The sequence below is a fragment of the Canis lupus genome, chromosome 1 (genome assembly GCF_003254725.2).
Source record: "Canis lupus dingo isolate Sandy chromosome 1, ASM325472v2, whole genome shotgun sequence".
NCBI classification, from domain to species: domain Eukaryota; kingdom Metazoa; phylum Chordata; class Mammalia; order Carnivora; family Canidae; genus Canis; species Canis lupus.
The window spans coordinates 64343513-64369716 of NC_064243.1; the positions used below are offsets into that span (position 1 = coordinate 64343513).

The 26204-nt window shown below is 43.1% G+C and overlaps 1 long non-coding RNA gene across 3 annotated transcripts in view; it reads left to right on the forward strand.

The window, feature by feature from the left end:
* LOC112644525 (uncharacterized) overlaps positions 1-5017 on the forward strand; it is a 40387-nt gene extending 35370 nt beyond the window's left edge. For 2 of the 3 annotated variants that reach the window (XR_007413405.1, XR_007413404.1), the window contains exon 9: positions 1689-5015. This is a non-coding gene — a long non-coding RNA (uncharacterized LOC112644525). Of the gene's footprint in view, positions 1-1688 lie in introns of all 3 variants that reach the window. The other variant, XR_007413406.1, reaches the window with a different exon arrangement.
* Positions 5018-26204: the final 21187 nt, after the last annotated feature.

Sequence of the window (26204 nt, forward strand, 5' to 3'; positions counted from 1 at the left end):
ATTAGTTTATATAGAAGAGATGATCTGAGACAGGATTATGAAGCTCAAATTACAGTGTTTGGATTGACTTTCTAATGCAATGAGAAGGGAGTTATGGGCTTTAAACAAGGAAATTATTTTCCCCCTTTTACATTTCCAGAAAAGCACTGTGGCTGCTGCATGCAGAAGGATTTTGGGGGTGTAGACATCTAAGTAGAGCCATCGATGGGGGCCCACTGCAAGGGTGCAAGTGAAAGACGGCGGCAGCTCGGACTGGGAGAGAGTAGCTCCAGGGCTGGAGGAAGATAAACAGAGGATGTTCACCGTAGATAGACGTCAGAGGAATTGCTGGTGGATTGGACGTGGGAGATAAAGGGAAGAGAAAACTCAGGGACTATTTCCTGATGGAACAGCTCGATGAATGATGGTAACAAACTGTGAGCTAGGGATTCCGACAAGGAACACGTTTGGAGATGGAGAAAACAAGAGTTCTGTTTTAGGCATGTCAAACTTGAAAGGTCTATTAGATGGCCAAGTGATCTGTCACATGAGCTGTGGTTTTGAAGAGTCTGGAATTTAGGTGACCGGTGATACCTGGAGTCACAAATTGGGAGACCATCAGCATATGCCTACTGTTAAAGCCACAGGTCTAGATAAAACATGAAGGACTCACGATGAGCTTGGGACATAATATTACTTGAAGGTGGAGCCAAGGATGAAGGACCAGTACCAGATGCTCGAAGGAGCTGCCTGCCCGTGAAAGAGGATAAAGCAAATGATGTGGGGTCAAGAAAGCCCAGAGTGAAAATGATCCCATTGACTTAATCCTGCTTTGGACGTTCTATCATTGTTGCACATTCAGCCAAGAGATCTAACCAACCCCTCTGTAATATATTTGGCAAAAATGTGAATCCTACTTCGACTATCAAACTTATGTTAACTTTTGCTGCCTATAGGAGATGATCACTGCCTTTGAGTTAACGGATCTCATTCTCATTAGTTAATGGACATACTAGTAGATTTTCCTCTGGCTCCCAATCCATAGTTTTGGTTGGTTCCTTCCTCCCTTCTTTTATATTTGAAACACTGATTAGGCAAAAGGTTAACTTCAAACATCTGAGGATCGTGGTCAACTATATTCCCAAGAACGCGTTGGACGAATCTAATGTTTGAAAGTAGGAAGCAGCATTCCCAGGATGTGGTTGGTAGTTTCATAGCTTTTCATTGAATATGAGTGTAGCTGGATATAGTTTAAAAGGCTCAGGAATCGTCAAGAGATGAAATTGGGAGAGCAGGGAGCAAGGGGGGCTAGTTAAAATATAACATAAATAATTTGCGTTATCAGGCATCTTCAACCTTGGGGTGTGTGTTTGCATAAACCATTGTGTGTGTGCTTAAGGGTCAAGCCCCAGCATGCTCATTTGGGGTAGCAGAAGCTTGCATCAAAACATTCATCAAAACACAGGCTGCATTCCATTTCCACAGCCCAATATCAGGATTGCCCAGAATTACATCTTTATGCCATTAGACATCTAATGCAAAGCCATCTAGGCTTTCAGCTTTCCCTGGGGACCCCTTGGGAGGAATTTCTGCCCAGAGCCGGCAACTCAGACTGATGCTTGTCAGGAATGAACCCTGGTACAAGCTTCAGGGAGGGCTTCCGTTGTCAAAACAATAATAGCTGTAATTTTCTCTCCCTCTATTTACAGGAAACAAACTCTTCCTTCCTGTCCTCTGCCTGTAGCAGAAAATAGACAAGCCAAGCAGATGTCCAGGGATGGCGGAGGAGTACTTCGGGCTGTAGCTGCCTTGGACAGAAAACAAACCTTCAGGAGAGCCTTGGGGGTGGGAGGTTGGGGTGGGGAGAGGGAAGGTGATGCAGTGTTGTGTCCCGATTCCGAATGCAGGCAGCCCTTCTTGCCTTCTTTCTCCCCCTCCGATGCCCTTTGTGTCTTTCCAGCTCTTTCCTAACCACCATGAGCATGTGAACTAAATATGGCCAGGGAAGTCTCCAGCAGTCACGGTATTTTTAAACCCTTGTGCCTCCTGTGTGCAGACTCATGTGACGTAGATGAACCAGATCCAGAGAGTTTCTCATGGGAATCCAGGATGCTTCGCCATAACCGCTGGCTTGGGTTGTGCATGCCTTTGGCCTTGGTTAATGCGGCCCTTGGGGTTTCATTTCACATCTTTGAGACTTGGGAAGCAGCAGACCCTGTGAGTGTGGCAGGAATGTGCTGGGGAGGCTATCTTCATGGTTCCCCACAAGGATGGCCACCTTGGGTCTGTGAAAACTTGCTGGCTGGGTAACTGGAGCCCAGCCTGGGAAGGGGGTATAATACCTGGGGCATCTTAATGCGGACATGGGCCTTAGTGACAGGAAGGGGTTCTCACAACATTCGAACAGCCCTTCATGTTCAAACCCTCACTGTTGTGGCTGTCTTGTCTTGTTTTGTTGTCCTCACACATTATCCAGCTTTAGTTGTGATGTTCTATACATGCCCCATCCCTTCCCTTCCAGCATTACTGTTTATTTCTAGTTCTGATGCTCCTGTTCAGATCCTTTTCTCCACTGAAAACTTGTTTCACAATGTCCTGGGATAGAAAATATTTTTTTCTTTAAAGAAATATCTTTATTTTCAAGCAATCTCTTCATCAGTATTAAAGTATATTTGAGGATAAAACGACAGGGAAACCACTCACAAATGTACTGAGTGAGAAGGATGACCTTTAAGACAACTATCGAATAATGAAATTGTCACCACGCGTGTGGTTTCGTGCCAGAGTACGAAGTGCAGTTAGTCCTCAAAGTCACACGTTGCGCAACTCTACATGTCACTATTCACACTAAAGATTGAATTTGATGTGAAAATTTCCTGATGAGTGTCAGTCAAGCATCTTGAAGGAAGGGGCCTTTTTTCTATTTTGTGCAAAAGAACCATATGGACTAGCAGTATCCACTTTTCCTTTTTTCCCTAGTGCCCTTTACCTGCTATAATCACTGCTGTTTACTGAGTGCCGACCTTGTATCAGATGCTAATATAATCAGTGTTGTGCTTGTAATCCCAACTCTGAAAAAAAAAAAAGCTCTGGATTGCAGAGTTTGCCAATTTCCATGGTGTAAATATACCCCCTTTGGCCAAGTTCAAGCTACCAAAGTTCTTGAGAGTAAATGCGGAATGAAAAGGAGATGACCACAGTTGGTTTCCTGAGCCAGAGGGAGTCAGCTCCAGCATAGTGCTGTCAGTTTGAAGAATCAACTGCCTCAAGGGTTAATAAGCATTAGTTACTCTAGAAAGTGATACTATTCTTATTCTTTCTCATCCAGATAAGGAAACTGAGGCATTGGCAAGTCATGTCACTCTGCCCAAGATGCAGGCCAGTAAGCTATGGAGTCAGGTTTAAATCCCCGACAGCTGGACACTAGTGCCCACGCACCTCAGCCCCACATCATACTGCAAGTGGTAGTGCAAACGCTCCACAAATTATTTCCGGTTGAGGAAATGTTGATTTCAAGAAGTGTCTATGGCTTTAAGTATGGTATTTGTCAGGGTTCCACCAGAGGAAGAACCAGCAATATGTTACATATTACAGATCATGTGTATACATATATTAAGAGATTTATTGCAAGGAATTGGCTTATGCGGTTGTGGGGGCTGGCCGGGCAAGTCAGAGCTGCAGAGGGCAAGGCAATAGGAAGGGCAGGCCCAAATTTTGGAGCAGGAGCTGACACCACAGTCTGCAGGTAGAATTTCTTCCTTAGGGAAACATCAATTCTCTTTTTAGGGCCCTTCAACTGGTTGGATCAGCCTCACTCACATTATCTGGGATAATCCTCATTACATAAAGCGAACGGATTGTAGACTTTAATCACAGCTAACAAAAATACCCTCACAGAAACATCTATGTTCATGTTTGATCGAATAACTGGGGATGCTAGCCTAGCTAAATTGTCATATAAAATTTTATGAATTGAATTATGTTCCGCATAAAGTAATGTTGAGGTCTTAGCCTCTGGGTGAATGTGACTTTATTTGGAAAGAGGGTTTTTGCAGATGTAAGCAAGTTAAGATGAGGTCATATTGGAGCAGAGTGGGCCCTGAATTGAATATGACTGGTGTCCGTGTAAGAAGAGGATAAAAGTTTGGACACAGAAATATAGCGAGAAGGCCACGTGACAACGGAAGCCAACACTGGAGTGATGGACCAACAAAACAAAGAATGCCAACAGTTCGTGGAAAACACCAGAAGACAGGAAGAAGCAAGGAAGGATCCTTCCTTAGAGTCTTCAGAGGGAGCATGGACCTGCTAACACCTTGATTATAGACTTCCGACCCCGAGATCTGTGAAACAGTAAGTTTCTGTTGTTTGAAGCCACCTAGTTTGTGGTTCTTCTTTTTTCATGATAGCCCTAGGAAATTAACCCAGTAGGGACCTTAAAGATAACACTAGATGATAATAAATCCAAATAACGTCTACTTTACCAACATCCAAAACTTCAATTTTTTAAAAAAAGTATGCTTAGCAGGATGTGGCATTCTCAGCAGTAACATCTTTGTGGGTCATTTCAAGTTTGATGTGTATCTGTAAACTAATTTGAACATTTTTTTTAAACAATATTGCATTAGTTTCAGCTATACAGCATAAAGATTCAACATTTTTATATATTATAAAGCGATCACCATGATAAGTCTACCAAATAGCTTTTATTTAATTAAATACATGATGGAATTTATACACATTTCTATCAAAACAATCACTTGTGGAAATATTTCACTTAAGCCAATAGGACTGATACTGTAAAAGCATCTTCAGCAGTGCACTGAAATAAATATTTATGGATAAATGAGGATTAAGTTCATTCAGTGCTTTCAGGGCCTGTTATTCATTCTTTGGACTTCTATTAGTGTCAACAATTCCTTTTAAGGCTAAATATGATTTGAGGGAATGGTCCAGATTGGGTCAAATTGATGTGATGGGGAACTACAATGGATTCAATTAATTTTTGCCTGTGACCTATAAACTGTTTCTGAGAGCCTTTCCCGAACAGAAGAAACAAGACCATTTTCAGTCATCATAGTAACATTAGAATAAATGTATAGAAACATCTCACAAGGCAATAGCTTTGAAGGGCAACAATCCTCGGCATAGCAAAGTTTGGGGGTTTTTTGTGGTTTTGGTTTGGGGTTCATCCTGCAATGTTATAATCACATCTGTAATATCATGGCAGCAGGTCAAGTGAATTATCAGACTTTGATGCAATCCAGTTAAAGACATTTCACCTGGAGAGATCTATATGGTTGTACAAGACGGAATTAGACTCGTTCCAAAATCCAAGGCTCATTCGCCCCCAGAGATTAATCGTAACATTGGAATTCTGTGCACATGGGTAGCGATGGAGTTTCCATTCTGCATATTTGATGCCTTCCACTGTATGCAATCAAGTTTCTTGAGCACTTGCTGTCTATCAACAGATACTGTTCTTTTCATTCCCGTTTGTTACATAGGAGGGAATAAATACACCTAGGTGAAGTAACTCACCACGACTAGGCAGTGGCAGATCTAGGATCTGATCCTAGGCGGTCTGACTACAGAGCCGTTCCTTTCAACCTTCTTGGTAGGGGAAGAGCATGGAAATCACATCCAACAACATTTAGTGCACTTCATGTGTTTCTTTAAAAGTAGTTTTTAGTCTTTAGCATCAGACCAATCACAGTGATGGAGACTTTATTTGGTGAGTGTATGGGTTGATTGTCTAAAAGCAAAGCGAAAGATAAAAATGATTTTATGCAATTAAACTACTAAAAACTGTAAAGTAAAACTAAAAACCTCACATACCCTTTAATGTTTCATCTTTACTGGGTGCCTGCTATGTGCTGTCCCCAACTACGCTATCATATCGGATCAAGGCCAAAGCAGCAACGAATGGCTAGGCCAGGTTCTGAGGAGGTGCCTCCTACTGAGTTTCATGGATGGGATGATTCAGGAGCTCTGTAGATTCCAGCGGAAGGCCTTGCAGGCTTACAGGGTATGGATAGAGACCTGGGTCCCCTTTCTTCAGCTAAGACTCCTTGGCCTCACGACTCGTTCCCTGTGAGATGCGTTGACACTACATGATGTTACAGACATGACTGATAACCATTTCTGTTTGCATGTCTCTTTGATTCAGAAGACCAGATCAAACATTTTATTTTAGAAATGAAGAGAGGAAAGAAAGCCTTGACAAGCTCTATAAGTGGGCATTTTTAGGACATTAAACATTCAGCCGACTTTCTCCATATTTGATGCCTTACTATCTTATTTGCTTCAGAAACATGCCACAGCACAGGGGTGATACCAGAAACACTTGGACATATTTCAAATTGAATTATCTTCATTCCTTTTTATTTGAATACAGCATGAGAAAATTGAGCTCCGAAATGCTCCTCCTGGGTATGCCTTGACAAAGAGCATTCTTGTTTCCCTGCAGCCAAGAGGACTGTGAGAAAGGGCAAGAAGCGCCTGCTCTATTTTCAGGAGGAGCGCTTCACTGCAAGAGTGGGTTTTCTCATGGCTGTCACTTGACAAGGGAATTCCATGGGTCAAGCCTATAGTTAAATCAATTGCATGCCTATATGGGAAAGGCTGTGCTTATCAAGCTTTCCAGTGTAAATAACATGAGTCTGGACTCTTTCACATGCATTCAGGTATTCCAATTATTTCAAAATATGTCTTAAGATTATGGCCACCAAATATTTTGAACTCTGCTAAGGATAAAATCAATTGCACACTTTTCTAAGATACTGAAAAATTAGTTACACCCAGACTGCATCTCTACCTGTTATGGTTCATACCTCTTAGATCTGAGATGCGTCTTTCAAACATTCCTTTTAGCTGTTATACTTAGAACTAATACACCCCCTGGGCCCTAGTGGTTTGCTGCTACGGTGTTGAAATGTTCTGTTTTGTGACTGAATTTTCACTTGGTCTTAGGATTATCAACTTGGAAAAGAAACAATTCAAAATTGATTTAGGAGAAGGTAACTGCTTGGACTGAATTAACTGGCTTGTTCAATCCAATCACTCTTTTGAATATTCTAGTAGTAGATCTAATCCAGTCATCTACCTCCTCAAAAACAGGCTACCGAATAAAAATCACATGTCTCAGTCTGCTAAGATCCCACTTTTTCCTTTTTTCTATTGCTCCAGAGAAACCCATTAAGCCATAGTCATCATCTGGCCTCTATGCTTTAGGCAAAGGTAGACTGCTGTATCTCACATCCCCTGTAGAAAAACAAAGGCTCTGGTGTGCCAACATATGTAAAGTATTTTTATTTTAGAATATATGTTAAGTTAGGATTAAGTGCAGCTGCTAATAACAGAGCCTCCGAGAGTGGACTAGTTTAAGAATCTGTTGTCTTGCATTTTGAAAGTCCAGAGGTATTTGGTGCAAGGTGGTGTGGATCCTATAAAGATGTCAGGGACCCAGGCTCCTTCTCTCCTGCTGCTCTTCCGTCTGTTCTCAAGGTCATGAGTGGGCTGAGGGAGCTGGGGCTGGAGCCATTCACCTCAAGTTAGAGGAAACAACAAGAAGAGAAGGGGTGCCCCTCCTTTCTAAAGAGCCTTGAGTAGGTGCCGCACAGCACTCCCACCTCCATCTCATTACCCTGGACATGGTCACAAGGCCACATACTAGGTGGGCTAGGAAACACAATTTCTCAAATGAACACATTCAAGTTTCTGTTGTAAGTAAAAAGGAAAGATGGGTATTAGAGGTGATGAGCAAGTGCCGGACCATCAGTATTCAAACAAAAGTTATGAGAGAACATTTTGGCATCCATTCAAGATTCAATAAATCAATCTTCATTGATTAAATCAAGACACTGACCTATGCACTGAGGATTCAAAGACAAAAATAACATACTTCCTGTTCTTAGGGAAGCTATATGGTCTAATGAAGAGGACATTCACGTTCACTTCCACAGATGCTCGTGAAATAGAGATATGTGAAGATTTCTATGAGAACAACTAAGATAAGCTTCCTACTCAGGCAAAAGTGAGGGAAAGGAAGAAGTCTTTATGAAAGCCATGAAAGAAAACTTTTGGAAAGGGAGAAGTACTCTTCGGTGACAATATGTTGCTCAGAGGTCAAAGAAAGCAAAGACAGAAAAGATGTCAATCAGCCTTATTAACAAAGGAGGTCTTCAGTGAGCTTGGGGAGCATTGTTTCAGAGGAGTGGAGAGAAGACCGTCTAGTAGGGTAGGGTTAATAATGAAAGAGAGAAATATGTAGAAAACTCTTGAAGAAACCTAGCTAAAAAGAGGGAAAGAGAGGGAACATGGTAGTTAAAGAGGTCTAGGGCAGGGAGAGGTTTTTAAGGCTAGGGAAAATAGGAGAGTATTTCAATACTACCAAGAAAGTGCAAATGGGCGGAGGATGGGGGAGAAGGGAGCTTAGTTTCTGAAATGGTAGAAATAAAACTAAAATCTAATGCCAAGGCATGGCCATAAAACTGAGGAACATGTCTGGAGATGATTTCATATTTTCTGTGAAGTAGAATTTACAGTTCCAAGATACAGGAAGAGAGTCATGGAGAAGAGTGATACCTTTTAAAATAGCTATTACTGGCAACGCGACCAGCAGGAATGGATGAAGGAAAAGAAAGAGGAAGAGTGAGAAGTACAGAAGGTCATACTGTGAAAATCCCCTCCCGACCCTGTCCCCAGGCATCCAGAGCCTTACCACAAGAGGCAATTACTGTCATTAGTTTCTTGTGTATGTTTTCAGAGTATCTACACCAACACAAGCAAATACCTATACTTATCCCTTCTCCTTTTTTACACAATGGTGTATACTATACACAATATTTACCCTGCCTTCAATGACTTACATATACACAGGAGTCCTACTACTCCCCAAATCTCTGAGGTACAATCATTAACTTCTCTTCATTCCCTTCCAACCAAGGTGATCGCATTTAAAAGATGTTGTCGTGCTATAGCTGATAAGCACCCAAAGCGGAAAAATGGATTCCAGAATCCATACTGGTTTTGTATTAAATTTGCAACTGTTGGGGCACCGGGTGGCTCAATTAGTTAACCATCTGCCTTCAATTTAGGGCATGATCCTGGAGCCCAGGAATCGGGCCCCGTTTCAGATGCCCTGCTCAGCAGGGAATCTGCTTCTCTCTCTCTCTCTCTCTCTCTGCTCCTCTCCTTGCTCCTTCTCTCTCTCTCTCTCTTCCTCACTTTCTCTCTCCCTCAAATAAATAAATGAAATCTTTAAAAAAATTTTGCAACTTTTCTCCCAATCAGAAAATAAGTCCAAGAGAGAAATGCACTCAGAAGTTATGAGTGATGTGAATGCTCCAACTATGCTAGATGCATCAGTAAATGTCCTAGTGCTGTGTCCCATTTCTATTTTGAAATTGTGTCAAAGACCTATTGATAGGTAGCACAATTAGAAGATTCCAGTTATGTATGGCTTTCAAAAGCCACTTAACTCTGTTCTTTAGGAAGATAGCTTTCTTATGCTTCTTTCAGAAAGAAAAAAAGCTTTCTGAATCCTCTTTGCTCATTTTAGGTTACTCTCCCCCTCTGATTTACATGTCAACCTTACTGAATTACTTATCTGAATAAGCCAATGACCTTCTTCAATTGGCTACAAACTGGGTCTTTACACTTGAAACTGCCCCTAACTGTCTCACTTAAATAACTTCTTTATCTTTCAAAACCCAGATCTAAAACTCAGATCTTAAAAAAAATAAAATAAAACTCAGATCAGTTCATTGGTTTATTCAACCAGTTCATATCAAGTGCCTGTTATGACCCAGAATGTGTCAGCCTAGAAGATAAAATGGAACAAAAGATGGGTAACGGATCTGCCTATAGGAACTTGCAGTTTAATATGGAAAAATAGAAAATAAGTGAGTAAATATATTAAGTGGAGATTGTTTTGGTTGATTTGGTAGTGGAGTGAGAGTGGAGAGAAGAAGTCAAGAGTTCCACTCTTGGGGGCATCTGGCTGGCTCAGTCGGTATAGTATTCAACTCAATCTTGGGGTCATGAGTGTGAACCCCATGATGGGTAGAGAGGTTACTTAAAGCAAAAAGAGTTCCATTTTGGCTATACGAAGTTTGAGTTGCCCAATGGATAACAAATGAGTGATGTCAGATAAGTGAGATTAGAGGAAGAGCAGAGGACTATGGTGAATAAATGTGAAGTTGTTAAGTAGATGACATTACAAGTTGAAAAATGGATGAGATCACCTAAAGAGGGAAAGAAAACACCAAAGGTAATGATCAGAGGAACTCTTAAATGTAGAGTTTAGATGCAAGAGAAACATCAAGAGTGGAGATCAAGAAGAAAAGGCCACAGGGGTGGAAGGAAAAATCGTGTAGTAGAATGGCCCTAAATCCTACAGAAGAGTGTTTCAAGAAGAGGGCAGTGGTCACCTGTGTCAAATGCTGTTGAAAAGCTGTGTTATATGAGGCCAAAATAGCATCCAATGATTTGGCACCACAGAGGTCACCAGTGACTTTTGCCAGAGTGGAGTGCTTAGGACCAAGGCAGATAGAAGAAAGTAGAAAAGTAAGTAGATGAGGAAAAGAGTCTCCATGGACTGAACACTCTAGAACTTTTGTTCAGCAGAATAAAAGAGAAATGAGCAATTGCTGAAAGATTTTGTAGAGCAAACAACAAGGGTGCATCTTCTGAAGACTGGAGTTGCCTGAGCACATCAACATGATAGGACTTACCCCACATTCCTTCCTCCCGAAAGGCTGATGTGACCCTCAGCAGCCAGGTGAGGCCCACATCCCATGTCCTCCCAAGGTGACTCAAGCAAATCTCCCCCCAGGATGAACTACATGACACTGCGATTGTTTTGAGTGTTACCAGCATTATGGGGCTTCTGACTGCCACTCACTAGTGGTTCTCCCCTGGGAGTGTCCATCGGTTGAGTTTCCACTTAGTACTGAGCTCACCATGTCCACAGAGGGTCGATGTTCATATTCTTAGACAAATCTCTGTGTTTGGTTCAAAACATAAGGAGGCAACCAGCCATTTACCTAGAAATAGACTGTCACCCTCTCCACTGACCACCTTTCCCCCCAACACACTCAGTCTGATCATGTGCTATAAAAATGAAAAACATTTTCTTGGAAACTGTTCTTCAAAATAGAAAACACTGCTTTGGTTGAAAGGTGACTTTTTTTTTTTTTTTTTGCACAGACACCATGTATTACATTCTCCTGGTGCCTTCACTTGTGCACAGGATGTGGGTCCAGAGAGCAAGCTCTTCCCTGGATAGACCTGAACGAGTGTGTGTGTGTACGTGTGTGTGTGTGTGTGTGTGTGTGTTTACTTCCAAGGACACCAGACTTTTCACAGGCTACTTTTTTTTTCTTTTTTTTACTGATTTCTTTGCTCCAAGAGCGAGTTTACTGGTTTTCTTTGTTCCAAGAGCGAGTCCACATCCTGACCTTTCATATGCTTGGTGTGTTCTTTTTTCTCTTTCTCCCAACAAAACGGGAGTGGCATCTTGGCAGGGCCCTGTGAGATTCGATCTGCCAGGAAGAGAAGCACCCACACAACCCTCGGTTTGTTTCTCGGACAACACGTCCTACGTCGTCAGTACGTAGGTCAAGTCTGGCCTCCTCCCAGCTGTGTATACTTGATGTCAGAGTATTCTAGAAGCCTGGCAGTGATCTCAGAAGGAAGGGCTGCCTGTCAGGTCTGAGGAAACGGAATCAGACAAATAAACTGCTCCCAGGCCCTTGGGTCAGCCCACTGTGACCAGTCACCGCTCCAACAACTAACCCTTCTGTCCTCTCTTGCTACTGATTGGCCAGGTCAATGCCAGACCAGGTGAGAGAAGTGGCCACCGCGGGGGCTGCGTGCTGACAAGGAGAGTGTCACAGAGCTACAAGTGCCTCTCCATCGTCATGGCTTGAATTAAATGACTTCCTTCTCTGGGGCCAAAGGCAGGTCACGAGGGATAAAATTATCAACCCAGGAAAGAGACGATGTTTATAGCTTCTGCTACTTTTACAAAAATAGATGAAAGGAAAGATTGTTTTTTCCACCGTTTGTAGCCTGTGAACTTCCTTAGCACTGTGCGTAACTTGCTCCTTCTTCCAGAACTAGGAGAGTCTCGTGGGGCATTGTGTGGTGCAGTGGGTGGGCGTGTTGTGCATGATGCTTACGAGGCAAAGCTCTCCAGCCTAGGGAACTGCTTCCTTGTAGCATCCTCCCCTTCCTCTCTTTCTCCCTTCCTTTCTTCTTTCCTTTCCCCCTCCTTTCTCCCTCTCTCCCTTTCTTTCCACCTTTTTTTCCCATCCTTTCAGCCATACAATTTATAATTTACATACCATAAATTCGCTTGTTTTAAATATAACTTAGCAGAATTGGGCAACCATCATCACAATCCAATTTTAGAACATTTGCATCACTCCCCAGACAGCTCCTCCTGTCCATCAGCAACCACTCCTCATTCCCAACTGCAGGCAACCACTAGACTACTTGCCGTCTGGCTGGCTTCACCTTTACTGAACATTTCACATAAATGGAACCAGACATGCATTTTTGTCTGGGTGTATGTCTGGCTCCTTTCACCTAGCACAATGTTTTAAGTCTCATCCATGTTGCGGCATGTGTGAAGACTGTTTCTTCATATTGCGGAGAGTATTCCACTGTATAGACATACCACATTTTGTTTATCCATTCATTGCTTAATTGACTTTTGAACTGATTCCACTTTTTGACTAAGAACGGATGGTGCCACTGTAGACATGTGTGTACAAGCATTTACGTGGACACATGTTTTGGTTTCTCTGGAGTCAGTATCTAGGAATGGAATGGTTGGGTCACGTGGTATATTTATGGTTAACATTTTGGAAACCACCAAAATGTTTTTCCAAAGTGTCTGCAAAATTTTTGAGTCCATCAGCAATGGATGGGAGTTATAGTTTCTCCACGTGCTCACCAAGGCTTTTGGGTCACGGCCATCCTGGTGGGTGGGAAGTGGCCGCTGTTACCGTTCTTACAAGAGTTGGGTTTAGGGGACTAGGTTTTTCTGGTTGTCAAGGTGTTGTGTGGTTCTGCTAGCCTGCCAGGGCATGTTCTGAGATAAAGAGACCAAACTCTACGAGGAGGAAGTGAGGATGAAAAATGAAGCCATGGCTACCACTCTGATAGACAAGTGCTGGGAAAGGGATTATTCCTTTGGCTGATCAGTAGTAATGAACGAGTCATTACACACCCTGATGCTCCTAGAGATCAGGTATAATCAATTCATTTGGTATAATCAGTTCATCACACCTGCCTTCTTGCTTTTATACAACAAGCATTCCTTATCCCCCACTCAAGCAACACATATTGTCCATGAAAGCCCCTCAGGACATCTGGCCTTAGAGCTAGGATACAGGGCACGCCCGCCGTCAGGTTGGGCACTCCACCACTCTGGAAGGTGAAGCGTGTGGCAAGGTTCCTCTGTACCAGTTTTTCAGGCTGTATGGTAACCACGCAGAGATATTCTCATTCAAGGAGCCACTTCAGAGCCCCACCGGCTCTCCTTCCAAACAGGTGGGAGATAAGGCTCTGAAAAATTTTATCAAAAGCAAACTGGTTTTCTTTAAAAAGCTAGATGAAAAAAAAAAAAAAACTGATAAGCTAGTCAAATGGAATGATTCTCATTTCCATTTTTCTACATACTTCTAATTTCCTGCAATTAACATTACGTGCATCTTGAGTCATCAATAAAGACTTTAGGGTGTTTTGATCCTTTTTGTGACTCCTGGGAAAGTTTTTAATCTTCTGTTCTCTTTTTAGAAGGTTTTTTTTATTTTTTTTTAATCCTCATAGTAGCTTTATTTAAAGGAGCCAAAAACTGGGAAAATCCCAAATGTCCTTTAATGGGTAAATGGCTGTATACAGCCCACGGAATACTACTCAGCAATAAAAAGGAACAAAGTGCTGAAATATGCAACAACTTGGATGGATTTCAAGGGAATAATGCGAGTGAAAAAAATCCAGTGTATCATACTATGATTATATTGTTGCCAGGGGTTAGGGAAGAAGGTAGGGAAGGACTACCTGGGATTATAAAATGATAGCACAGGACAATTTTTTTTACAAGCGTTAATCGCAAAGCACCATTAATTTTCAGCCAGCTACGTCTGCGTTGTTCATGCATTTAGGATTTCCTGATGTTCTTTTAAAATTTTGTCTGTGGCTCCATGTAAATTGTTGAAAAACTCACTAGTTAAAAATGAGTATTTCTTAACATTAGTTCATATATTTTTGAGTGTTTGTCCTGGAATGATTTGAGCACTTTAAAATCAACCTTTCCCAAGCTAAGTAGCTTTAGAAAATTATAGATTTATTTCTGGCTACTTTATGTTTACATCACTTGTTTGGCCATATTTTCAACTGTTTTTCAAACACATGTTATTTCTTATTCTTTTATTTTTTTATTCACGAAAAGAAAAATAAAACCCTCAATGGGAAAGAAGACCTGACCATTGTTATTGTGGTTCTTGATGGATATCACTGGAAAAAAAGCATACATATTGTAATTGTTTTCCTAATATTGCAAAGAAAGCAAAATCTAGAAAAGTATTACCTTAATATGCAATTAAATGAATTATGGTACATTCATTCAGGAGAATGTCATTCCATCATTTTTTATGAGAGCAAAATTGTTATGTATAAGCATAGAAAGTTGTCTCTAGTATTTTATTTTATTTATTTTTATTTTTTTAATTTTTATTTATTTATGATAGTCACAGAGAGAGAGAGAGAGAGAGAGGCAGAGACATAGGCAGAGGGAGAAGCAGGCTCCATGCACCGGGAGCCCGACGTGGGACTCGATCCCGGATCTCCAGGATCGCGCCCTGGGCCAAAGGCAGGCGCTAAACCGCTGCGCCACCCAGGGATCCCTTTTCTGATGTTTATTATTGCTTATTGCCCAATGGAAATTAAATAATCAAGTGTCCATCCTAATGCTTTCCTTGGACTTGGCTACCTAACTTGTCTCATCTCTTCCTACATCCTAGGCCATGCCCTCTTCTCCAGCAATGCAAGCCTACTTGATCTGTTTTGTGACTCTGAGCATATTTCTCCATTTCTTTAGGTCAAAACTAGTCCCTCCCATCCTTCATTGCTCACCCTCCCCAGGGAACATCCACGCCGCAGGTGGCTCTGGGCCCATGGTCTTCACTGTGGCTCACTGGGCTGCCTTGGTTCTTTCTCCTTCACTCATCACTTTGACCATTCAGCCCACATGGCCTAAAGCCACCCTGACAGCCTAAACTCAGAAAGAATACTTTTTAGGGCCATGTGGGTTTGCAACATCTTCTGGTTACAATATATTTTGGAGAATGAAATCTAGATTTTTGTCTTATATCAGATGTTTGGTAAGCAAATTAAGTCAAAAGAGCATTTCTAGGAGAATTTCATACTTAGGAAATGATGCTTGACAAATTCATATTGAAACATGTCTGTTTTTACTCTGCTTGTATTAAGCAAAGACTAAGTGCCGAAGAGAATTTTATATGTCCCTAAATTGCTCTACTTTGGAACTAAAGTAGGTATTTTTACTTATTGACCAAATTAGAAACCCTTGTTACTTAGGCTTGGTTAGTTCATTTGGCTTCTACATAGCCCCACTAAGCCCAATATTCCAATATTAGCCCATCTCCTCAGTCCTTCCATGGCTACAGATGACACAAATGCGTGCCCTTGGGCAGCAGTAGGTGTGGTAGGCTGCATGCCAGGGTCAGCATTGGAAGGAGCTTGGGAAACAGATGTAGCTGTTCCTTTGACACTTTAAAATGTCCTTTATTTTACTTTAAGTAGGTCATTCATAAATGAATAGTGTCAAAATACTATTGGACACTTCATGGGCACTTAATGGGTATTTTCAAGGCTGCATCAATTAAGCAGTCAATCATTTTGCCTATCTTTGCCAGGATATGTCAGAGGAGATAAAAGTGAAAGGTATTTGGACAAATTACTAGCAATGGGTTATAATTGCCCAAGACTGAGATAAACAAGTGGTAGGTATCTTAAGGAGGGAAACATCTTCTTTTCTCTGAGAAGTTAAGAAAGTATTCATGGTGAGAGGGATTCTTGCCCCAGACTTTGACAGATGGGCAAAGTTTCAGCAAAGACGTAAAAGCTGTTTGGATAGGACACATGGTACAGAGGCAGAAAGAGCATGAGGCATTTTGAGGTAATTTTCAATGGATTATTTTAACTGTAACAGGGAGTTTGAATAGAGAAGAGGCAAATAATGTTGGTAAATAACAGGGTTGCAAAGCCTTGAATGTCCCACCATGGAGCTGTACATTTTTCCTATAAAAAATAGGGAGCAGGGGATCTCTGGGTGGCTCAGCGGTTTGGCACCTGCCTTTGGCCCAGGATCGAGTCCCGCATCAGGCTCCCTGCATGGGGCCTGCTTCTCCCTCTACCAGTGTCTCTGCCTCTCCCTCTCTGTCTCTGTCTATCATGAATAAATAAATTTTAAAAATCTTTAAGAATAGGGAGCAGTCATCAAGAGTCTTTGAGATGATCGGCCTGTGACAATATGGCAACAGCATGTCCCCTGGACTGGGAGGCAGAAGGTCTGGAGAGTCAGAGAGAGCAGACCATGGCTACAGTCCAGGAGGGGAAGAGAGACCTTGCCTGAACTAGAGCCATGTTCTGGAAAAGACCAAGATGAAAGATGGGACAGAGACAGACAATGGGACTTCAGGGCTTGTAGGTGTGCAGAGCACGGGAGAGGGCAAAGTCAGGAGGACCCCAGACCTGCAAATCTGGATGGCCACGGCAATAACACAGTGAGTAACTGGAGCAGAGAAACCAACGACAGGAGAAAAAAAACATCAAGTTCAATTTTTGACGTGTCTTATTTTAAGCGACCAGAAGAGGACATTTCAGGAGGCATTTGGAAATGCATTTGCCTCAGACCAACGAAGCCTCCTTTCAAAAACAATTAATTCAGTTTCATTGGCTCAGGGTCTTTCCCTTCCCACCCAGAGAAAGCGGGCTTGAGTCTCCCTCTGAAAAGCTCCTGCGGGACCAACCTCTGCAGATCCCACCTTGGGGGGGCCAGCTGTCTGCCCGCAGTAGGACAAACGAGGTCACTAGAACTTGCGAGGAGCATCCAGGTGTCTCTGTCCGCACCTGCCAGGTGGGAGGCAGAGGCAAGTGCGCGGGCCTGGGAAGCATGGCAGGTGCCCTGGCTCCTCACTCCCACGGCCCATCGCCCATCGGGCTGCTTTCCATGCCACCCCCACCCTGGGGTGGCTCTGAGACACCCCCCACACACACACACAAGGCAATAAATAGGAAGCCCTCCTGCCCCGGCAGCTTCATGCCACCAACAGACACTGTTCCAGCAGGTGCTGCTCCGAGTTCAGGGAGCGCCAACCACCAAGCCGAGGTTGCAGGAAGGGGGAGGGAAGGGGAGACGAGGGAGGGCAGGGCAGGGCAGGGCAGGGGAGGGGATGGGGGGCCTCCAGCTGCCGGCCTCCCGGGAGAACAATGCATCTGTCACCCGGTGAGTAATGGAGCAGCCGGGGCTGAAAGGGAGGCACATGTCTGTCCGGTCTTCCCACCAGGCCGCCCAGGGCACCCCCTGCTGCTCTCAGGCAAAGAGCCAGCAGCAGGGCCTTGGATGGTTCTCCACGATGAGGACGGGCAAGAACCAACAGAAGAGGAAGGGCCGGGGCGGGCTCCCGCCCCAGGAAGCCCAGGGGACGAATGCACCTGCAATTTCCCTGCACTGCTGCACGCCTGGGGTCCCCGGCCCCCTCCACCTGCCCAGGGCACCTCTTCCGGGACGGGATGCACCCTCCAGCCACCATCGGGAAGTTTGCTCTGGGTGACCCTGCCTGATGATGGCTCGGGAGCCCTGCTAACTGTGCCTCTTCCGGGCCGTGGCCCTAACCTGTGGGGGTTCAGACCCTGCCCCTACCCTGGGCTCTGACGCAGACAGTCCCTTTTGATGGCCCTGTGGCTCAATTTCCCATTTTCATCGACACTCAGATGCCCTCCAGGACATAAAGCAGAGAGAGGTAGCAGATCAGGGACTCTCACCCCCTGGGAGAAAGGTGGGGCTTAATTTTCAAGGACAAAATCCTGCTCATTACTTTTATTTTTTTTATTTTTTTAAAGATTTATTTATTTATTTATTCATGATAGACACAGATAGAGAGGCAGAGACACAGAGGAGAAGCATACAGGGAGCCTGATGCAGGACTTGATCCCGGGACTCCAGTATCGCACCCCGGGCCAAAGGCAGGCACTAAACCGCTGAGCCACCCAGGGATCCCCTGCTCATTACTTTTAAATGTAGAAATACGCACGCATGCCCTGCGCACACCCATACATGTGCTGATAGGCTAATTTCACAAGTGTATACATTTACCAATAAACTAGAGACAGCCTTTTAGGATCTGATTAAAATAAATAAACAAGACACTTTAATACAACCAGGAGCAATTCATTTAGTGAATCTTAAGATTATTTATCCTTTTAAATATGGACCCACTAATCTCATTTCCACTTTTATTTTGTTGAACAGTCCCCAGGTGCTCTTCAATTCTCTTGAACCCAGGTCAGACTCACAAATCCTCTGTTACTGGGGTGGTGAGTAGGTTACGCAAAAGCAGCAAACCTTCATCAAGGCCTCAAAATTAAGTTAGGGACAGAACTGGAGTGGTCCCCAGGGCTCTGGATTTCCAATTCAGTGTTCTACTGAGTGCATCGCATGACTTATTCCACAACGAGATTAACAGTTTTCCAGAAGGCAAGACTGTGCCTTACATCTTCATTTCTTTCAACGCTGAGAACCGTGCCTTGTAAACAATAGGTGCCGAATAAGTATTGTTGGTGGGTAGGTTGGTTTCGTAAAAATCCAAGAAAGAAATGTGGTGAACAAAGAGAACTAAGGACTCATTTAGTGTTGCAAAGGGGGAAAGACATTCCATTACTCTGTAAAATACAAATGAAGCTGAAGAAAGAGCCAGGCAACACCATAGACAGATCAGAATGTAGGAACTTGGGTTGTGTCGGAGCCTGGTGTAGTTCAGAAAGACATTTCCATGACTGGCGAGAAGGTTGCAAGTGAGCGCACATGAGGTGAGCTTCTAGAGAAGGGTAATAGATGATGATTTTGGAAAAAATTTCTGGAAAAGAAAAAGAACTTTTGGCATGATTTTGCAGCACTCTTTTAAGTAGGTCACAGATCAAAATTCCGCATGTCCAGAGTATTCAGAAATAAAATGTGATTGCTGGAAGGGACTAAAGAAATGCCGTGAAATCGTACCTCAGATGAGTGAGACGCTTGACAGGTTTGGTCAGGAAAATGTAACTGTCAAGGAGACTGAAGTGGATTAGAAAGAACACTTCGCTAAAGAGAGTTTTGGCGTGGACAGCAACCTTATCCAACTTCTGTGGACACCCAAGGAGCAAATATCTTGGCGTGAGAGGAAGAATCTCTGAAAATTGCCTCCCAATATGGTAGATAAGGCGTGGCCTGCGCCATGTGGAGAACCAGAGACTACAGAAGCCGGTAAAAATACGACGGCCTACATTAAAGTTCTCTAGAAACTACCATTGTAGGCTGGAGAGGAAAGACCCAAAGGCAAAAACAGTGAAGAGGAAGAAGGGATAGAAACTGAGCGACAGAAACTTCTTGAAGAAGCGTGAAGCAACCACCACGTTGCACTTAGGTGCTTCTTTGAAAGGCTCTCTCTCTCTCTTTTAAGATTTTATTTATTTATTCATTAGAGACCCAGAGAGAGAGAGAGACAAAGGCAGAGGGAGAAGCAGGCTCCATGCAGGGTGCCCCATGCGGGACTCAATCCCGGGACCCAGGGTCACCCCTGAGCCCCCCGGGGCCCTGCAGGCTCTGTTGAGCTGGCCTCTCTTTGTACCACCTTGGCTCAGAAGCAAGGGCAGGCCTTCGGAGGTGGGACTCCTCCTTCTTCTTCTTTCCCTTTCATGAGAGGAGAGGAGGATGTGGACGGGACCCCGGGGAGGGCCTGGAGAAGGGGGGTCTCTTGGATGGCGAGTGCCACTTTGTGCTATGGTGCTGGAGGCCCCCATTCACATGCCTGTCCAAACTGTGGGAAGGTGGCGCCCTTAGCCTTTGGGGGAGTCCGGATTCCTTCCTGCAGGAGCCCTGTGGGCTGCTCGGGGCCCTCTGTGTATGGACACAGAACCTGCAGAGCTGGGTCCTTTGCACCTGCTTTTCTGCACACGTGTCCCTGCTCTTCTCTCCCAGATACTCAGCCTCCCGCACTGCTCTCAGATGCTGCTAGCCTCGGCTCCCCTCATGAACCTTGGACACGACCTAAGGGCCTTGGACACGACCTAGGGCCTTGGACACAACCTAAGGGCCTTGGACATGACCTAGGGCCTTGGACACGACCTAGGGCCTTGGACACGACCTAGGGCCTTGGACATGACCTAAGGGCCTTGGACATGACCTAGGGCCTTGGACAAGACCTAAGGGCCTTGGACATGACCTAAGGGGCTTGGACACGACCCAGGGCTTTGGACACGACCTAATGGCCAGCCTTCCACACCGGCCCCAGGGCGGACAGAGCCGCGGCCTGCGTGGGAGCCCACCACTTCCAACCTCTAGCTCTGTTGCCTCCTCCATGACACAGGACAAGTCCCCTAGGATGTGAGCATCTGGGGTCATCTAGGACGTGAAGAGGACAATAAAGAGGGCCCCCCACCCCATCACAGGGCTGTCGTGGAAACCTGGGAGATGGTTTGTCAGAGGATCCATATCAGATAGTCCACAGCAGAGGTAAATGATTTTCAGTGCCTTCCAGGGTTCAGGCAAAAAAGTCTCGCTTATATAGTGTAACTTTCTTTTATTGTCACATGTCATCTGTGTCAGAACAAGGAGACATTTTTAAGCATGTACAGTATTAAGTCAGGAGTGATAAAGAAAAGACATGTGGTCTACATACATTCATGCTTAAAAAAAACCTCATGGAAGAAATATTCTGCTTGCCAACCACATGGCAAGTCTTGTTCGGATGGAATTTTAAATTTTCTTTCTTTTTCTATTTAAACTATTTCACATTTATTTATTTACACGCGTGTGGTCAGGATCTTTAGTTCAAGTAACTAGGTGTGGAGCCCCTCAAGTCCTGTTGCCTTTTGGAGCAGGAGGGTAGATACATTGTAAGACTCCCTAGTGTTTTTTCACCCCCGGGAAGCAAAATGTGGATCATGAGTTCATGGCTTTCCTTTCCGGTGTCTTCTTGTTATTGTTGTCGCTTCCGTTTGCATAGGAACGGGGGAGGGCATGGCGCAAAGATGCCTTCCAGCTCTCCCTCTTCAAAATTATGAGGGACAGTTGACTCTTTTCAAAGGAAAAAGAGTGGGGAAAGGGGCAAGACAGCAAAATAACCGCTGGTGGGTGATGAATAGATGGCAGTTGCATCTAAACGTGGCAAATAACTCAGGCAGCTACTTTGGAGGAAACATTCAAATAAGCTTGAATTCGGAAGAGCAAACAAGCGCAAATACATGTTGAGAAATCCTGAGAAGATAGAAATATAGGGAGGAATGCGTGTACAGTTGGAAATGAAGGACAAGGACTATGAAGGGGGAAAATAATGCTGGGTGTCGATTTGCTCTATTGTTGGAAGGGAAGGAATGCCTCATGACTGAAGTAGGGGAATAAAGCACAGAGCCCCTGAGAACAGCAGGGCAATGGGAAGCACCTGGAGGACCCAAATATGGTAAAACTCAAATGCCTAAGTGGAATGTGCAGGGTATGGGTTCTGCTGGTCCTAGAGAGCCAAAGGATGGTGAGTTATCCTCAGAAGGTAATGGCTTAGGAAGGCAGCTAACACTATAAACATTCTTAGGGCAAAATAAATAATGGAATCAGAGCGATATTATTAAGAGAAAAGAGAAGACAACTGATAAGTAAGGGAAGTCATATCAAAGAGAGATTGGGAAATGATAGAAAAAATCATTATAAAGACAACCACGCATTATGGATTATTTGGTTTGGTTGGTTTGGTGGTGTGTTTGCAGGTTGGACATTCCATATATTTAAAAAAGGAAGAAGAAAAGTCAGGGGCTAATTACAATGGAGAGGAGAGAGGAAGGCAACAGTACAACCAAATATGATTTAAAGATTTAAAATAGGTTTTACAAATGGATTTAAATAATATCCAAGCAATTTCCACAAGCCCTAAGAGAGGACTCTCCTTGTTACTCCAAAGAGGAGAATCACTTTGTGTGACGTGTGGGCATTTCCCAAGTTGAAACCTGCAGGGAGATTCAGATGAATCTTTAAGTCTTAAAAACGGCCAAGATATAAAAGCAGGAGCACCAGAGCAATTTGTGAGTGATGGTTTTGATAAGTAATACTTACCACATGCCAAGCGCATCTCTTGTTTGGAAATAAGAAGTTTCAAAAATATTAAAATATTTCATGTGATATAAAATCGTTGTTTTACAATCTGTGTTTCTATTTAAATAATTGTGTTTCTGTCATTATTGATTTTTAAGCTATCGGATATTGACTTTTTAGGTCCTGGGGAAGATGTCACAGGAAACTCAGAAAGTACGAAATATTATGCAACTTTTGCAATATTTGTTAAACTATCAAAGGAAATAATGATACATTTAAAAAATGTTTTGTGCCTGGTTCTCCTTTGTATGTAAAATCCCAGACCTAAGCGTCAGTTGACATACTTCGTGTTAAATTATTTCCTTCACAGATCAATGTTTCAATTGATTTGAGTCCTGTGTTTTTAGGGGAACATGGATTAAAAAAAAAAAAAATCTGAGAAGTATTAGCGTTAGAGTTGTCTCTTTCCTGGTGCTCTGAAGACGTGACCAATCTCTACGTGACAGGATCACACCACAGCTCGTAGCCACTCTGTGCAATAATCTGCAAATGATAATGACTTTCCAGGGCAGGCCCACATGTGTACTTGCAGAAAGGCCCCTGTCAGCCACAGCGAGTGGCCGTGACATCTGAGAGGCGACCCGCACAACTGACACGTTGGGCAGCTCAGGAAGCCAGGTTCCAGACCCAGAGGCAAGGCCCTCTGCGTGTGACTTTGATGGGCAGGTGGTCCTCGAGGATTCGCCAAAGCAAATGGCACCAGATAGAAGGGAGCGCCATTTACCCACCAAACTGCTTAAGAAGAGGAATGCTAGGCGTAGCCCGCAACCCCAACGTGACAGCGATGCTTGGGTAAGAGCAAGCCATTTCAGAAATACCAGGAGGAAACACTTTGAGACCATTGGGAAGCATTTCGATGTGGAATGAACAAAAGAGTAAATTTGGCAAGTGAACGTGGGGTGTGGAGTGTTGACTTGTCTTCTTGAGCTGGTGTGCTTAAGGCCTTGTGAGCAGTTGATACCCTACAGACCCTGAACAAAGCGGGGAAAACTCTCTTACCTGGCATAAATAACGCTCATCTTTGCAAAAAAGAAGTTTTAAAACCTAAGAACTTATTTGGATGAAAACCTTCAAGATTCCATATAAACTTGGCCTTGGGCCATTTGTGTGGATAAATAGTGTTTTTTCACTTTACTCCCTTTTGAATTTTAAAGTTGGATAATAGAGACCTTTAGGAGCAAACCTCGGAAAGGCTAAATAACATAATCAAGAGACAGAGCTTGAACCCAAGTTCTGTGATTTCCAGGAAATTTGAGATTTCATAGGTGTATTTTCTTAACATTGTTATATAAAAAAAGAGAGGTAATATAGAACATTATATGTCAGATTAAAATGTAATAAATACATTTGTCTTTGTCCTGCGTATGTGTTCAGTATATATGCATGAATCTAAGGAGTTTTGTTTCTTTTAAATACAAAATATGAGCTATTCAAAAAAATTAGATCTATCAGCTGGGAGATTTGTTTTATGTTACTCAAGACTGAGGAGTGGGGAAGGGTTGTGGAATTTGTTATTGTTTTCTGTTGTAACTAGTTATTTTTAACTGGAATAATTCCAGTCTTTTATTCATCCGTTTTGTTTTTTAATAACTTGGGGCCTATGTAAGAATCACAATAACATTTAAAATCTGAGTATCTGTCACCATGAAGGCTGTTTAAACAGAAGGCTTTATGAAATGACAAGTGAGAAGGAAAAAATAAAAACCAGACATTCAGGGGCACCTGGGTGGCTCAGTAGGTTAAAAGTCTGCCTTTGGCTCAGGTCGTGATCCCGGGGTCCTGGGATAGAGCCTTGCATCGGATTCTCAGGGTGGGGAGCCTGCTTTTCCCTCTGCCCCCCACCCCTACTCATGCTTGCTCTCTCTCTCTCTCTCTCTCTCTCTCGCACATGCTTTCTCTCTTTCTCAAATAAATAAATAAATAAAATCTTTAAAAAACCAGACATGCAGCAAAAGCATCAACATTGATAGAAACTTGACTTCATAATTACTCTGGAGTTAAACCTTGTGACTATTCCCATAACCCTAAGTGAGTGGATGCATGTACGGCTGCACAAGAGCTTAGATCCAGAGAAATGAAATCACACCCCATTCTACGTGGCCCACATTTCCATCTTCTGTCCTTCTTCCCCTTTGCCAGTGACATGGATTGCTTTCAGTCCAGTTGGAGTCCATCCCAAAGAGGAGTCATTACACAAATTGAGGATTCTATCGATAATATTTACTGGGCACAACACAGTCTGGGCTGTGCTAACCACTGACCTGCATTTGCTCATCATGTCCTCACGATTCTAGGAGGCACCCATCTTTACTGCATTTCTAGGATTCAAATGCTCTCTCTCCCACCTCCACCAACAGTCTGACGTCTCTGAAACTAGGATACATCTTACAATGACAGGTCATTGAACTGTGCTTTCTTCGTTGTGCATAAATTCATGGTGCACCTCACAATTGATGATGTCATAGAATTGAAGACACATAGCCCTTTCCTCATTTTACAGGGTTTCAAATTAAGATTACAGAGCGTGTGAAACTAGTCCAGGGTCACATGTCCAGAGGAGTCGGGCAGACTGGCACAGGGCACACCCTGGAAGCCATGCTTGTCTCCCAAACCTTTGGTCTCCATCAGTCTCCACAGCTCCTTTTGGGGACTTTTTCAAAGTATTATAGCTCTGCATCAGGAATAAGGCAGTTCATATATTCTGTGTTTAAACTCACCTCTGAGTTATATGAAAAATCAACTCTAAAAATCCAGGATTAAAAAAGACCGATTACAATTATTTTGTTTAAAAAAAAAAAAACAAGCTGACTAGAGGGATCCCTGGGTGGCGCAGCGGTTTGGCGCCTGCCTTTGGCCCAGGGCGCGATTCTGGAGACCCGGGATCAAATCCCACATCGGGCTCCCGGTGCATGGAGCTTGCTTCTCCCTCTGCCTATGTCTCTGCCTCTCTCTCTCTCTCTGTGACTATCATAAATAAATAAAAATTAAAAAAAATTAAAAATTAAAAATTAAAAAAAAAACAAGAAGAGGAAGAAGAGGGGCATCTGGCTGGCTCAGTCTGTGGAACATGCAACTCTTGATCTCAGGGTCATGAGTTCGAGCCCCACATTGGGAGTAGAGATTGCTTTTTTAAAAATGAATAAATAAAAGAAGAGGAAGAAAGAAAAAGCTGGGGGAAAAACCCAGAGTCAAACAATCACTCCTGACTTTATTTCATTCTAATTCAAACATTCAGTTTAAAGAGCTCAAATTTTAGACCAGCAAAGGTTCGCTAATCAGGAAAAAGACATTCATTTATTTAATCAAGCTCCAAATGGTAATTTGTGTTTGAGATTGTACTGAATAACCAAAAGCAGCAATTGTCTTTTGTTTTGTTTTATGTTTCTTCCTCCTTTTAACTATAAATTAAGTTGATCAGAAAGGCTTTCTGTGGTTTTGATGTAAATTTAAAATAAAAAGCACTGAGAACACGGTCACCATATTGTGGAAAGAGTGTGACTTGTGGCATCACCTCTGATAGCTCTCCATATGCTTTTATCACTCTTAAATCACTTCATTACGTGTCCAAAATATTTTGTAAACATATATACATTGAAACTTAAAGCAAAGACTTCATCATGTTTACGTTCTCTCTTTCTCTCTCTTTCTCTCTCTTGGTTCATGTTAAAACCATTCATAGGGCAAATATTTGTATTCTATAATAAACCTGCTACAAGTACATAAATAAACTTTGCTACAGTTTCAGACAATATGTTTACTTCTAAGAAGTGTTTGCATGCAAGGAATTTAG